Source organism: Panthera leo, chromosome A3 (assembly GCF_018350215.1).
Source record: "Panthera leo isolate Ple1 chromosome A3, P.leo_Ple1_pat1.1, whole genome shotgun sequence".
Taxonomy (NCBI): Eukaryota; Metazoa; Chordata; class Mammalia; order Carnivora; family Felidae; genus Panthera; species Panthera leo.
The window spans coordinates 110566335-110578581 of record NC_056681.1 but is presented as its reverse complement, the minus strand read 5'-3'; positions in this window follow the sequence as shown (position 1 = coordinate 110578581).

Below are 12247 nucleotides of genomic sequence, written 5' to 3'. Positions count from 1 at the left end.
AACAACACGGGTTTGAACTGCACGGGTCCACTTATATGCAGATGTTTTTTACAGCACAGGACTGTAAGCGTATTTTCTCTTCCATATGGTTTTCATAATAACATTTTCTTTTCTCTAGCTTACTTTATCTTAAGAATGGAGTATGTAATATGGATAGCATACAAAATATGCATTAATCGACTGTTTATGTGATGGGTAAGTCTTCCGGTCAACAGTAGGCTATTTGTAGTTAAGTTTGGAGGGGGGAGAGGAAGTCACAAGTTATACATAGATTTTCGACTGCGCAGGCAGTGGGAACCCCTAACACCCACGCTGTTCGAGGATCAACTAACTGCACTTGCTCTCTTTCTGATAGTATCACTAATAAATATGTCATTTTCACTGATCCATCCATTCAATATAAACTCCGGAACCACAGATGATTTTTGGCAGTCAAGTGTATTATGATCTTCCCTACTACCCCCACTGTCTTTCTTATCTATTTTTGTTTTGAAAATAGTTTTTCTTATCTATTTTTTTTGAAATTTATTAAATAAAGGTCCATATACTTTAAAATTAAATTTGTTTGAAATTAATATTAGACCAGTAAGGGCAACTCCATCTGTACAAAGTGCACAAGCATTGTTTCCCTTTCCTGACATCATCTCTTATAACATTCAGTTAGATTCTATATTGCTTACCACATTTTTTGAAGTTTATTAATTTATTTTGAGAGAGATAGAGACAGTGCAAGTGGGGGTGGGGCAGGGAGAGACAGAGAGACAGAGAATCCCAAGCAGGCTGTGGATGTCAGCGCAGAGCCTGATGTGGGCCTCGAACCCATGAACCATAAGATGATGACCTGAGCCGAAACCAAGAGTTGGTCTCTTAACTGACTGAACCACCCAGGCATCCTTATATGATTTGCCACATTTTTGAAGATTCCAGAAGTTTTCCAGAAGTCTGATCACCAGCTATGAACACATTAGTGTAAATTTATCAGAGTAACTTCCTAAAAAAAATTATTTTATTTTTTCCCCAAAAGAAAATTTTATACTGTAGGTATGATATTTAGTCTCTTTGTTGATTTTTCCCCTGTTTAAAATCTTTACAATCTAGCATAAGCATTTTAATTCATTTGAAGCCAAAAGAAAGAGTCTGGCTTACCAACATAAAAGTAAATTTATTTCCAAAAATTAAATTTGCTTCTGTGTAATTTTAGGTAAACACAGCATTACAGTGCTTAACAAAGAAAAAAAAACTCATTTGGAAAAATATTATAATGCTGTAAAAATTTCGCTATGTTAAATTAGCAATCAAGGTCATAACATAGACAAGCAACCTCAATCTTATAAATATTTAATATGTAGCTACTTGATGTCATGCACTCTGCTAAGAGCTAACTGCTAGGGGTTTATATATACTATGAATATATATGTGAATATAAGATGATTTCATATAACATATAATATTTATGCATATTATATGCATATTAATATACATAATATATGAAAGAATCTCTGGGTCTACAGAGTTTTGAGAGAAGTTAGCAGAAGTAGCCAGTCGCCTTAGATCCTAAATAAAAGGAATAAAAGGACAAGAAGCGCCTCCAGAGTAGTAGACTCCAATCATCTGGGAAGGGAGCCTGGAAAAACCTGTGGGAGAAAACTGCCTGGGGTTTCAACTCAAGTAAACTACGATCCAAAGGAGTCAGACTTGACCTCAAGGTCAAGAACAGAAGCACAGTACACAAAAGTTTCTATTTAAATTCCAGTTAGTTAACATACAGTGTAATATTAATTTCAGGTGTACAATATAGTGATTCAACACTTCCATACAACACCCAGGGCTCATCACAAGTGCCCTCCTTAATCCCCATCGCCTGTTTCACCCATCCCCCCACCCACCTCCCCTCTGGTAGCCATCTCTTTGTTCTTTACAGTTAAGAGTCTGTCTCTTGATTTGCTTCTCTTCTTTTCCCTTTGCTCATTTCTTTTTCTCTTAAATTCCATATGTAAGTGAAATCAATATGGTATTTGTCTTTCCCTGACTGACTTTTTTCACTTAGCATAATAATACTCTCTAACTCCATCTACGTCATTGCAAATGGCGAGATTTCATTCTTTTTATGGCTGAGTGATATTCCATTGTGTATATAGATATATATATACCACATATTCTTTATCCATTCATCAGTCAATAGACACTTGGGCTGTTTCCATAACTTGAGTATTGTATATAATGCTGATATAAACAAGAAGGTTCATGTATCCCTTTCAATGAGTGTTCTTGTATTCTTTGGGTAAATACCTAATAGTGCAATTGCTAGATCATAGGGTAGCTCTATTTTTAACTTTCTGAGGAAACTCTATACTATTTTCCGCAGTGACTGTACCACTTTGCATTCCCACCAACGGTGCATGAGGGTTCCTTTTCTTCCACATCCTCACCAACACCTGTTGTCTCTCGCGTTATTGATTTTATACTCAGATTTTTTGACTGGATCTGCAATATTGCAATTATCAGAGCAGAACATAAGCCCCAAAGCCCCCACATAGGATCTTGGGAGCAAAAAGAAGGTAATCACTAGATAGGAAGGAATGAGAAGAGGGAGAGAAAGCAAAGAAACCCACAATCAAGTTGAATCTACAAACCACAATTTAAAATCACATGAGGAACACTGAGGTTAAGAAATAGACAACAAGGGGCACCTGGGTGACTCAGTCAGTTAAGCCTCCAACTTCAGCTCAAGTCATGATCTCATGGTTCGTAAGTTTGAGCCTCGCATCTGTCGTCTGCACTGTCAATGCAGAGCCTGCTTCAGATCCTCTGTCTCCCTCTCTGCCCCTCCCCAGCTCGTTCTCTTTCCCTCAGAAATAAATAAACATTAAAAATAAATAAATAAAACTTTAAAAAGGAAAGAAAAATAGACAACAAAATCAACAACTGGGAGAAGAATTCATTCTACATCAGATAAAAATAAGAATACCATCTCCCCCGTTCATGCTCTGTCTCTCTCTGTCTCAAAAATAAATAAACGTTAAAAAAAAAAAAATAAGAATACCATCTAAAAATCACTTTAAAATAAGTATGCTTTAGGGTCCTCAAGATATGAAGCATTTATTTTTAAAAAATAAGAAACTACAAAACCAAAAAAGTTGAAACAAAACACGATCAGAGGCAAGAGGGAAAAAAAACTCAAGAGAAACACAGAAATAAAAAATATAGTCCCTGAAATATTTTTAAAAATTCACTACTTGGCATAAACTCTAGACTAGATGAGAGAATTGGTGAGGTAGCAAAGTATACTGGAAAGGTCAAAAAGCATGCAACACAGAGAAATGATGGAATAAAAAATATTACAGACAAATACAAAATCTCCCTCCCCCCCCCCAAAAAAAAAAAAAAAAAAACTGAGGAAATGTGTGTGGAGAGGGAGTATTTGAAGAGAATGGTGGAGAATTTTTCCAAATGGAGGATTAAAAGTTCACTAACTGCCTAGCCAGAATAATTCAAATGAATGAAACATCTTTGAGAAACAGTGTAACAGGAGGAAACAACTTAACTACAACCAGACTTAAAAGAGGGTACCTGGGTGGCTCAGTTGGTTAAGTAACCAACTCTTACTTAGCTCCTCACGATCTCATGGTCAGGTCCCTGGGTTTGAGCCTAGAGAGGGGCTCTGTGCGACAGCAGGAAGCCTGCTTGGGATTCTCTCTCTCCTTCTTTCTCTGCCCCTCACCACCCCCCCCCCTCAAAATAAACAAATAAACTTAAAAAAAAATCGACCTAAAAAAAAAAAAAAAAAAAAAAAAAGAGTTAGGAGACTTTCTTACAGATGAGCCGGATGGGACTGATCGCAGAATTCTCAGCGACACGAGACCACAGAGAAGAATCTCCAAAGTGCTAAACAAAAATGGCTGAATCAAAAATTCTGTATAGAGTAAGCCTACCAATTAAGAGTGAGGACAAAGTAGCTGTATTTTTAGCTCAAAAAATTTTAAAGGAAGAAAAAGAAGGAAAACCCTTCTTCCTCCCAGTCTTTGCTCCCTTTCAGCGATCCCAGCTGGAACTGAGCCTCCACCACCCCAGGGCTTAACAAACCCTACAAAGTGGTGCCAGTCCGTCCTCCACTCCCTCCTACCTGGGAGTCAGTGAGGATCAGTAAGGTGCTGACCTTACGCTCTGTTCAACAGCAGCACCCGGAAAGCAACAGACAGCTTTCCCCCCACCCCACCCCCACCCCCAGAAAGTGTGGGCGGGGCTGGGAGGGAGCTGAACTTGTGCCCTGCCATCCACCACAACGAGGCTATGTAAGTCCACATTCCACTTTGCCACAGAGGATGGGCAGTGCCCAAGGGCTGTTAAGACTACTACAAAAGGTATTCACATGCACATAATGGGAATACCAGAAGGAGAAGAAAGATTTTCAACGTTGTTAGCCGTTAGGGAAATGCAAATTAAGACCACAATGATATCACACTGCACCTTTCAGAACGGCCAAAATAAAAAAATAGTGAAAACGCCAAATGATGGTATAGATACAGAGAAACTGGGTCACTCATGGTCGTGAGTGGGACTCATGGGAGTAGAAGATGTTGAGTTCATGATGGGGCCTCAGATCATGTTCTTGGAGTTCTGTTTTTCAGAGTTCTCTATGTGTTTCTGGTGAACAAGGACTCCATTTTTTATTCCTGTAAGTTCAGGTCAACATTTAATTTTGAGTTATTTTAGCCCTCAATCTTACAGAAACCAGAAAAACCTTTTGAATTTTCTAACAAATAAGAGAGGTAGATGATAGATAGGTAGATGATTAATGGATAGATAGATAGATAGATAAACAATGATATATGATAGATACATACATACACATACATTCATATATACATACATAGACAATGTCTATATAGATAGATATATGTGTGTATATAGACATGTATATATATACCTGTGCAATGGATGTGTTTATGTGTACCCATCGATATATATATATACATGTATATAACCATTTTTTAATATATAGAAATTTTCTGAGAATAAAGGTCCTGTCCATTTTTTGTTTTCTTCCTTTACCTTTATAAATTAAAAAAAAAGGAAAATACAATTCAATAAATAAATAAATAAATGCATTTTATATCATCATACTCTTCTGGGAATACAGACATTTCCTACATTGTAGCGTCTATGATATATGTTAAACAAACAATTCAAAAATGCTTTTCTTGATTTTTTTTAAATTTCATTCCTCAACATTATCCATATGTTGATTTTTCATTAGTTAAAATAAAACCTGGCTCTTTTAAAGCCTGCTTCCAAGTCTAATGTTAGTTCTATTTGATGAATTATTTTCTAATCTCTTGAAATCTTTTCCAAAGTTATGCTTAAAAGGAGGTCATTATCCAATTTCTGGATAGTACCTGGAGACAATAGCATTTGTTGACCAAAAGGAAATGAACCCATGACAAAAACGAAATTTTTTTTCTCCCTTAAGAGAATTTTGAGTTATATATAACACTATTTGAAAAGCATAAATCAAATGGTAACAGTAGATCAAGGGGCAACATAATAGAAATTTTAATGCCATACTTAGTTCTAGTTTTACTTCTGCCCTCTCATTAGTAGGCTTTATGACTTAAAAGTTCATCATAAAATATTTTTCAATCCCAATTTTCCTGACTTTAACATGGCCCAGAAGCATGAAGTTCTTTCTTTTTTATTCCTACTGGAGAAGTATAACAGTTATATTATTCCTGGTGAGTTTTCCCAATATTAGCATTCAATCTGAGTCAATTCAGATAACAAATCTTTGTGCTACATCTGCACTCAAACTAGACACTTAATTTTCAGGATACCATATTTTAATCAGTCATCAGGGACTCTTATCTGTCTCCAGTCTGGCTGTTTCAGAGGTAATTGGCATTAACAGAGCACTGAGGTGATTCCCACTCTAATCTCAATGTGAGTGAATTAGTGTATCTGAAATTGCAAATATAAAATGACCCTGAGTGTCTAACCTAAGAGGTGGTAGGTCCAGGACCCAGTTTGCATACACTTACGAAGGGAATCTTTTATAGGGATAGAAACGTAATGCTTCCACTTTTCATAGGAAAAAAATAACAAAAGAACAATCCATATCCCCTAGATAATCGCTGATCCCAAATTTCCACTTTGAACCATTATCAGAATAGCCAATCAAAGATCAGCTTTTTACAGGTAAGTATGTACCTATCCGGAGCTGAATTTCTAGTGGGAAGTAGAAGGGTCTTCCCGTGCACATCCAAGGGACATACTGCAAATACCCCGAATCCAAGGAGAAAATTCACAACTTGAATTTTGCATTCCCATTTCACAAGAAATTTGAGGCAAACCGTCACTCTAAAATAGAATACTGGATAAATAAGGGAGGCTTCAAACCACCTAAGTAATCAAGTTATTGGGAAATGGAAAAAATCTTTTGAAAGGAGGATGACAAGTGTCCAGCACAGAGATTTACATGTATGAAGTACTCAATTAGTAGTTGTTCAATTAAACTGATGAAGTTGATCCAGGACCAGTGTGCTGCTAAAAGTCCAATGCCTGGGTTGCAGAGAGGGGGAACAGAAGTAGCCCTGATTTGTAGTGTTTACCGATTCTTATGATGGAAATACTTCCATCATGGCCAATTTCAAGCTTCCAACATGATGTCACTGGACACAGAGTTGGGAAGAGATGCTTCATATGAGCTACTTCTGTCACTCTGCTGTGACCAAAACAAAAAAGAAGACAGTCAAAAAGTACTTCTTGGGTGCCTGCTACATGCCAGGCTATACCTTAACCGGGCTGAGCAATTTAGGGGCAAGAGACGTGTTCCATTTACCTCCATATTCCTCCAGAATATTAATTACAGTGTGAGTTGCATAGTAGGTGCTCAAGACAGATCTGTGGACAAACTAGTAAATTCACTCTTCACTCTCAGTGTTCACGCTTGGAATCTGTTCTATACATTCCCTTCAAGATTCACCCCAGAGTTCACCCAAACCTCAGCCTACATTTTTCAACCCTTTTAACAACTAGCATTGGTATCCAACCAGTGCTTCTTCCTTTTCCTGGTCCTGCCAGCTTGTTATTTAATCCAATTCCTCTCTGCTTTCAATCTAGATTCCTCTCCTGGCTACAGTTTTTTACCTCTCTCTCTATCTCCTGGCCTCTGTGGCTTCCAGCAACTTCTCTCCCATACGCCATCCTAAGTAGCTCCCACTGGGTCATCAATGCAAACAGGACCCAGATCCTTAGCACACTCTAATGCATTTTTTAATATTCTTTTTGATTTTTGACTCTGTCTTCTTTGAGCATTTCCTTTGGGGACTACTGAAATTCATCCAACTTTTCTTGATTCTAGTCCCTGACCTTGAGTCTCATTCCCCAAGGCTCTTACTGGTGCTAACCACAGATTCTTCCTGAGAAACCTCTCAGCTTCCCTTATTGCTTCCAGCTCCTCGGGTGCATTTGCTCTTTAATTTGGCATTATGCTGAGTTACTCTTGGAAATTCCTTTTAATTAGTCATATTTGAATCTGATTTTATGTGAATATTCCCTGAGGTGTGATACTGATTGACTCTTTTTTATGAGCCAAATTAATAAAATGCCCACTCAACTGATTTGCCTGTAGTACTTAGTCACCCTCTTTCAAACCAGGCTCCAATCAAAACCACATAACTTCAAATCGCTGGGTTGCCTCACAATGATTCCTATTCTGTTTCTTAACTCAACCATTTTATTCCACTCCTTCCCCAAAATGTAAAGAGCAAGAATGTCATTTCATTCTGCAAATTAAAGCCAGGAAGAAAATGAGGAAAGAAGCTGCAACTCACTTCAAGTAAAGCCGGTAGGAAACATTTAAGCTAAAGACTAAGAAAAGGTATGGGTGTCATGGACTCTACTAAAATTTTCACTCTAGGATTCCTTTGGAATTTCCATCTTCTGCCTCCCATAGCTCTGTTATGAAAGTGCTAGATGGCTGCTATAAAGGAATCCGCTCCCACTCTCATGGAGCTTAGCAAAATTAGGACAGAGCCAAACTCCAAGCTTAGTCAAGTCAGGCAATGGCAAAAAAGAATTCAGGTCCAGTCACCTATTGACTTAGGCAATCTGGCCTTGGGAATCTGAAGGAGTAGCAGGCACAGTGACTCATAGATGAGTATAGGAACCTTGGAAGTCTGAGTCAGGTCACCAAGCCTAAGTCAAAAGTTCAGGAGTAAAGTCAAGGAGTGAAGGGAAAAACCCAGGTGTGGCCTTGGAAAGTAGAAGATACAGTTGGAGAATCAAACCAACCAAAATAAGGGGTGTCTGAGTGTCTCAAGGATCTACTGCACCCATGTCTGGGTGGGGGGAGGGCTTTTCCAATACTTTTGACTGGGTTAACCTCTATTAACCATAAAGCCCTTGCACAAACATGACATTATTGAGGCCAAATGTATTATTAACATTTATGAATCAGTTCATCATTTCTGTGTGAGGGAGGCTTACATGAAATGGGGAAGATCTGATGGAATCTGGCACTCAAAATAAATTTCAAACAAGAACTAGTAGAAAGTCATCTCAGTAAAATAAATAGTATGATAAGAGATCTGGGATCTTCTAAACAGGATTTTAGGTTGGCTCTTAATTTTTAGAAAAATCCATAAAATGGTAGGAAAAACATTTTAAATTGAATCATTTTAAAAACATTATTTTTCTTTAGTGAATTCTGTTTTATAGTGAAATCTGGAACTTATAGTCAGGTTCCAAAGTCAGGAGTACACAATTTTTTTAAAATATATGTTGAAATAATATTTAAGCTAAAAAGCCCAATTTTGCCAAACGCCTAAAAAGTAAAAAAGATATACCAGTAAACTAAAGGGCCCCAACAAAAGGGCCTGATTTTATAGAGTTCCTAAATTGTCATTTATATTCTTCTTTAATGAAGTCGCAAAGTTCTTGGTTACCTCAGTACATTGTTCCTTCATAAGGTTGCTATGCTATGTAGGGTTTTTAAGACTTTAGTTAGAAAATTATGAATTCTGGTTTTTAGGTGTCCTTAGGCATCAAAGTACACTTCCCATAGGGTCAACATTTTACAAGCAGGTGTAGAACATCAATAAATTAAAATTTAAAGTAAAAACCACCAAGTCCTTTGAGTTATGGAAATTACCAAATGAAACTTTCCCACTCTGGAGGTGACATTGCCAGCATGTATTTTTAGTCATAAACATGTCACGTTTCAACATTTCACACAAATCACCATAACCACCCTCTTTTTTCATAGAAGGGTAGAATTTCTATGCCTAGCCTTTCATGGGAATATCTCTGCATATTGCAGAGTCCACTGCAATTAGGTGGTGGTAAATGGTGTCAGGAAGACAAGTACCTCAAGCTACAGTCATAAACAAAGCATCAGGAGAGGTGAAACCAAGGATCAGATGTCAACGATATTGCCATCTTCCACCAAGCCCACCAGAAGAGGCAACAAATCAGCATGTCCCTCATTCACTCCACCATTAAGACAACAAATGCTTCAAGAGAATTCTGCTGGGTGATCAAGCTTATGCCAGACCACCCTAGAGAAACTGAAGAAACACAAAATGAATAAATCACCCAGACAAGAGAAATTACAATTCCCACAATCATCCCTGGCTCAGCAAGGATAATTTGATCCAATAAGTGGGGACACACTATATTTAGTAATGTAATATTGTGTTCATTTTTAAATACTTGGACTACCTCTTTTCCCACAGTCCCTTCCTTATCAGTGCCCTTTAGCCATAAGTGATTAACACTAACATAACAATGGTAGGGTGCAGCAAATATTCTTGAACTTCAGCATCACAGTGTGTTTCTTGGGCATATACACGGTTGACTGCCAGTTCTACTTATCTCTGACCCTAGCTCTAGTTAGGAGAGTCTCTATTCTTGAAACAGCTTCCAACTGGTCCCATGCTACCATGCAACAGACATCAGCTCTGTCTCAGGAATTTTTCTTGTTTTCAGTTTGACATCTAGGAGACATTATTTTTAAGCAATTCTCATATTTCGGAGCAGATTTCACATTGTCGCTTTATGAAAAAGTCAATGGGCATCTATTACTAAATGTAATTTAGAGTCATTAGGTATCAAAAAAGGGCATGGGCCATTTATCACAACCTGAATTTGTCTGTATCTCATTGACCCTCCTTCCAGTAAGCATTTTCCTTACTATCCCTGGAGCAGACATAATGAACAGGTCCCCATGAGCCAATTTTATGCAATCTGATGTTAGGTAGTCAGTAAGAAGCAAAAGTATCTCTCAATTTCACTTAGCAAGAGCCCACTGGGTGCTTAAAACTTCCCTACACCATGCTAATCATTTTGAGGCAAATAAATTTCTAAAAAAGATTCTTTGACTTCAAGTTACTCATAATCTTCTTTCAGTAGCTCATACTTCAATCAGCAAACAACAAAGGAGGTTTATAATGATATAAGCAAGAAGTCCTCCTAAATACACACACACACACACACACACACACACACACACACACACAGGCTCCAGCCTCTGGAATGTGAAGGAATGCCCAAACCGTGAATTCCATCTTCCCTCTCTTCTTCCAAAAATGGCCCTATGCCTTCACAGTACAGTGGACCTTCAAATTCTCTAAGAAAAATGCTTCACATTCCAAGGAATTATTCCCACTTTTCCCTCACATCATTGGGTACTTGGCATTTTTCTTCATATATGGAGGCAAGGAGGTAGAAACTGGAAATGGGGTCAGTATCATAGAGTTCAAGTGAAAGGACTTTGAAGAGTACACATTGCTACAAGTATAAGAAACTGTTAGATAACTAGCTAACGGCAGGCCCATGAGGACATCAAAAGGCTCATTTTCCTCCTCAGGAAAAAAAAAATCATAGGAGCACCTATCTGAGACTGTAACGGAAAATTGACCCATGGAGTTATGAGATTAATGAAATATTGATATAAAAAGAATTAATCTTATCTAGCAATCATTCTACTCCAGCTGGGTCCAGTATAAGCATAGCCTATACTAACTAGTTAAGAAAAGACTCAAACATAATTATCATTTAATCTGTAACAGTGTTCCTCAATTTCATTATAATGGATGATCCTAGTATACATGAACAAATTACCGACTTATATTATTACCTACATAAATGCACCAAAGAACATGATATTTAAAAGCACGATATTTGTTAATAGAAAAAGATACCCATATGGAACCCTCTCCATTAGCTACATCAATACAATAAGTGTAAGCATTACTCACCCTAGTCGAAGGTAATCAATCAAAAGACCAATATCTTATAAATCACCCAGGAGCAGAAATTGATTAATTGAGATGTTATACTCAAGCTACCCTATGCAGCCAATGTATGTTATGAATCTATCATATAGATGGACATGTATGTATATATATATATATATATACATGTGTATATATACATATATACATATATATATACACATGTGTGTATATATATATATATATATATATATATATATATCCAGATAACTTCATATCTATGTGGGTAAGTTAATAAGCATTCCATGCTAGCTCTGTAACTTGATTCGATGGCAGAAGAAATAGCAATGATGCAGTGGAAGAAAGGACTGTTAATAGAAAGTAATGCATACACATCACAAGAAACATGGCCTCCACACACGTATCATAAGATACATTTTCCAAAATGTCAAAACCACTACAGGCATCAAACACTCACTTGTAGGCCAGCTTGGTATAGAAACACTAAGTTTAATTTTGCAACAACCCTAAAACAGAGGCTTCATTGTTGTGCCCACTTTACAGATGAGGAAATTGGGACTCAGTAGTTGAAAGTATTGCCTAAGGTCACACAGCTAGTAAATGACCAAGATGTGACTGTGATGTAGGTCTGACTATAAAGTCTGTGTGCCCCATGCACTATGACAAACTGTGTGCTAGGTAACAGAGAAAGGGATGCAGAAATGACATCCGTCTCTATCTGGGTACATCTTGGATCGCCCTGGAGGGTAGGGCGGCATCTGTTCCTACTTTGTACAGCACTGAGCTGGGTAAGCAGGTGCTATGGCGTGTCGTTTTGGTAAGAACAATGAAGAAGCAAGAATGCAAAAGACAGTAGAAGACGAACTCTGTGTTTTGCGCCTGAATTTATAAAAGGTCTGACAAATGTTAGGCGGGAAACAAATATATAGTCCTGGAGCCTCGGTGTCAGTATACAACCCTGCGTGCATACTGTCAAACCTGCTATCTTAGCGGAC